The sequence below is a fragment of the Amblyomma mixtum genome, chromosome 1 (assembly GCF_055824585.1).
Source record: "Amblyomma mixtum isolate Tamu chromosome 1, ASM5582458v1, whole genome shotgun sequence".
Lineage (NCBI taxonomy): Eukaryota > Metazoa > Arthropoda > Arachnida > Ixodida > Ixodidae > Amblyomma > Amblyomma mixtum.
Genome location: NC_143012.1, coordinates 106,645,387 through 106,650,175, shown reverse-complemented (window position 1 = coordinate 106,650,175; position 4,789 = coordinate 106,645,387). Strand labels below are relative to the sequence as shown.

Here is a 4,789-nt window from a genome sequence, read left to right as displayed (position 1 = left end):
ATTATTACACGCACTTCCACTCTTCCCACCCCATGCAAAGGGCTGGGGAAGGTCAACGAGCGGGTACTCCTGCGCCTGCTCACCAACACGATGTTGTGCCCGGCAATTCTAAAGCATTTCGATCCTAAATTCGACGGGCGGTGCTCTGAGAAAGCTTCTGAGAAAGCTGTATAGCTTTCCTTTGTAGCCGTATGGCTGCGCTTGGGTGGATGCCAATGAGTAAAAATTACTCCCTTATTACAAATTTACTCCACCTTGGGGGATCCCCCTAAACATTTGACCAACACTGTTCCCACTTCGAGTTATTGATCAATTCGCTCTCGCCCTACCATAAGCTTGCCGTCCCGGTTAGCTCAGTTGGTAGAGCGACTGCTCCGGTGTAGCGGTGGTCCCGGGTTCGAACCCCGGACCAGGACGAATTTTTCTTTACGAAGTTTCTGAGAAAGCTGTATAGCTTTCCTTTGTAGCCGTATGGCTGCGCTTGGGTGGATGCCAATGAGTAAAAATTACTCCCTTATTACAAATTTACTCCACCTTGGGGGATTCCCCTAAACATTTGACCAACACTGTTCCCACTTCGAGTTATTGATCAATTCGCTCTCGCCCTACCATAAGCTTGCCGTCCCGGTTAGCTCAGTTGGTAGAGCGACTGCTCCGGTGTAGCGGTGGTCCCGGGTTCGAACCCCGGACCAGGACGAATTTTTCTTTAACTACGAAGTTTCTGAGAAAGCTGTATAGCTTTCCTTTGTAGCCGTATGGCTGCGCTTGGGTGGATGCCAATGAGTAAAAATTACTCCCTTATTACAAATTTACTCCACCTTGGGGGATTTCCCTAAACATTTGACCAACACTGTTCCCACTTCGAGTTATTGATCAATTCGCTCTCGCCCTACCATAAGCTTGCCGTCCCGGTTAGCTCAGTTGGTAGAGCGACTGCTCCGGTGTAGCGGTGGTCCCGGGTTCGAACTCCGGACCAGGACGAATTTTAGAGCGCAGCTCTTTGGCGTCCGTTCCTGGGTTTCGCGTCGTCGTCGGCGTCGGCCTCGTAACCAGCTCCGCCCCCCTTTCATCCCCCCAGCGCTATCGGCGTCAGCGGCATCAGTCAGTCGCTGCTATCTCTTCCCTCCTCCCTTTATCGTGTTGTCCGCTTGCTGCGCGCGCTTCTGCCCCCATCGTTTGCCGCTGGGTGTACACGCCGCCCCCCTCCCCCCTCTTCCTGCGAGTCTCCGGTTGTCAAAGCGCCGGCTCGAACTTAATTCCTTTCTTCGCTCCTCCTCCAATGCAACCCCTGTGCGGTGGCAATCAGAGAGCCAGATCGGTGGCGGCGGATCTGTATATGTGCACCGCCCGAGCCGAAATTGCGCATACGTGTGAAAAAAAAAAATTCTGTGATAGCGCATACATGTGTTGCTCGATTTCTTTGCCTCAATCTATCGAAAAGGTGAAACAGCTTATTTGCTGCGCTCAAATTTCGCATTAGGAAGTAACGTAATCGTCGGTAATTTTTCTTTAACTACGAAGTTTCTGAGAAAGCTGTATAGCTTTCCTTTGTAGCCGTATGGCTGCGCTTGGGTGGATGCCAATGAGTAAAAATTACTCCCTTATTACAAATTTATTCCACCTTGGGGGATTCCCCTAAACATTTGACTAAGTTCGGATGTGTTTTATTCTCAGCAGCTCCTGCCTATAAACTTCGCCCGCTTGTGCTCTTGCAGCGTGAGGCGTTGCGCCTCTGTTTTGGACTTCCGAAGTATGTAACTAATGCTGTCCTGCACCTTGAGGCGCGAATTCCATCTTTATTAGCCAGATTTCGCCTTTTAAGAGTCCAAACCTTTCTAAATTTGTGCGACTCTCCTCTCCACACATCCAATGTAATATTTCTTAGTCAACCCGCAGTCTTTTTAAATGCCACCTGGTCTCGTTTGCATACTCCGCAGACATGTTTCGTGCAGTCTCTCCTCGATCCCTTAAACATTAAGCTCACAGATATCCATCCACTGTATAACATCTCACCTTCAGTCCAGATTTGTGCTCTTGGAGCGTGAGGTGTTGCGCCTCTGTTTGGGACTTCCAAAGTATGTAACTAATGCTGTCCTGCACCTTCAGGGGCGAATTTCATCTTGTGGGGATACACATGAATCCCCTGCCCCATTGTAACGGCCGCGCGTAATTATCACGCGATGCTATGCGCGCGCCGTTCGGGAGGTTTTGCGAGGGAGGGCACTCTCGCCACCTCCGCTTCCTTTCGCTCCCCGCCGCGACGCCGCCGCGGAGACTTTCCCTCTTCCCCTCTTACAACGGAGAGACCTCCTCTACACAGCCCGGGAGGAGACGCGTTTCTGCCGAGGCTCGCTTGTCTTCTGGCGGGAGCCGTGCACACGCACGGATCAGAGATCTGCCACGGAGACCGCTGCCCTTATCGCCCGGCCATCGCGTGTGACTTGACCGCCGCGCGAGGTAAGCGAGGAACCACGCGAGGTGAGCGGAACCTTCTTCCCCCACATTTTTGAGTGCGTTCTGCCCTTTGTGTTTTTGACCCCCGTACGCGAGCGGAACACTCTCCCTCGTTAAAACGGCGGTTGTATTGTTGCTGCTGCACTGTATTGCTCGGGAGCAATAAACGCTCCTCCGAGTAGCATACTCGTGTTTGTCCCCTCTGGCCCGAACCCGCCGTGGTTGCGACTCACCGCACCGCGGGTTGTGGGTCACAGCTCTGACTCCTAGGGCTGGCACGCTGGTGCTAGAGAGCGACAACTGCTTCTAGCCCTTTGAGCGTTATCACAAGAATAACCCCCATATTCTTGGCGCCCAACGTGGGGCCAGAGGTGTGACAAACCGAGTGTCTGTGTGAGCGACAGCCGACACACAGACTAGCCATGGCGGCGAGCGGGATTGACTTCCAGTCCCTGCTGTGGTTGTCCAATACGGCTTCTCAGCAGCAACAGGTTGACATGGCAGTAACAACTGCTGCAGGTGTATTCCCAGAGGCTGACGCTAGTCCCTGTGATCTTGTATCATTTGAGCCGAGCGGTGATTCACACGACACACTGGCTCAGACGAGCGGCGACGCTATGCACTTCTCGCCAAGCGCTATGCCACCAGGTAGGGAGAGCATGGCGCGACATGTGCAATCTTGCTCACCCCACGCGGGCCCTCAGCCAGAACTACCTGTCCAGGCCCAAGAGGCTGTGTTGCGCAACACCTTGCGCCTCATAGAGAGCCTCACGGGTATCGTGCAGAACAACCTGCAAACACCCCCTCCAGCGGCGAGTCCGAGGTTAAGGGTGGACCTTCCCAGCTACGGCGGCTATCAAGATCTTGTCAGTGCCAACGAATACCTTGAGCGCATGCTGACCTACCAGCTGGCGACAGGGCTTACCGATGGCGAGATTCTGGCGCGTGTCGTGCCAATCTCACTGACTGATCAGGCTGCCCGCTGGTTCCGCCTTACTGGCCATCGGTCTCGCACAATGGAGGAGTTCCGAGCGAGGTTTCGCGAGGAGTTCTTGCCCGCATTACGAGCGTCGTCTGCGGCGCGAGTTGGAGCTGCGTACTCAGCATCCGGACGAATCCTTGCTTGAGTACGTTAGGGCGATGGACGAACTCTACCGTTTTGCAGACCCCTCAGCTTCAAACGGCGAGAAGGTAGAGCGTGTCACGCGACAAGCTCACCCTACCTTCGCAGCCTACCTACGAGGCGTACCGTTCAGGGACTTGGACGAACTCGCCTCGGCAGCCAAGCGCATACAGGCGGACATACTCGCCTCCCGCGCGTATCGGCCACCCCCGCCAGCGTCGCAGGCACTTGAGCCGCGATGCGCCTGGAACGGAGACACTTTTCGAAACCGTTCCCGGGGAGCCGAAATGGTTGCATTCAGTGACGGGCAATTGAGAAACGGTTGGGAACTGTCATACCGAGCTCTCGACCCGTACACGTATGCTATGCGGTCAGCACACGCTGCGCGTGGCCAAGGTATGCAGAATCGGAACCGACATACCGACCCGAGGACGCTAGACCAAAGGGCAACTGCGACGGTAGGCCCGGCAGGGAGGAACGGTCAGCCGGCGCGAGGCGACAACTGCCCCGCCCGGCAATGGCCAAATACCCTCTGCTACCGGTGCACCCAACGAGGGCACTACGCCCGGGAGTGCAGACGCCCCGTGAACCGAGAGCACGCGCTTTCGGGAAACGAACGCAGCCGCCGGTGAGCAACGTTTCGCAGCCGGCGGCGTCAACAGCGGTGCTCAGTGAGTCACACGAACTCCTAGCCCAGCTGGCTTGTCGTTTGGAACCACCCAGCGACACGCCAGTACCGCTTATTGAGCTTACAGTGGCACAACGTAAGTTCATGGCATTGCTAGGCACAGGAGCGAGCGCATCCCTGTTTGGCGACGAGGTATGTGAGCATCTCCGTCGGAACGGACTCCGACTGCGAGCGAGCAACCTCACGTTCCGATTAGCCAGAGGCACTGCGCACGCGAGCGGTTTGTGGTGCGGTGGGAGAAAAGAGTGAGGCGCCAGCGCTTCGCTCACCTCCCCGGCCTATCGGTTCCAATTATTCTTGGTAGAGACTTCCTCGCCAAGACGGCCATTGTTATTGACGTCTGCAACGGAGGATATAGGGAGCGAGCATGTGGCACCCTGAAACCTTTCGTTCAACCCCAAAAAGCGTCGAAAGCACATTCGCTTTCCGATGGTACGCGCGCAGACGTACGCAACGATCGCCTGAAAAAGAGCCTCGAAACGCCTTCGGCCCGGCTGAACTACCAGCCTGTCGACCGCGTCGAG

The 4,789-nt window shown here is 55.5% G+C and overlaps 1 pseudogene; it reads left to right on the top strand.

Annotated features, from left to right (window-relative positions):
• The first annotated feature begins 437 nt into the window (after positions 1–437).
• Positions 438–4,444, top strand: LOC149367452 (uncharacterized; annotated as a pseudogene).
• Positions 4,445–4,789: the final 345 nt, after the last annotated feature.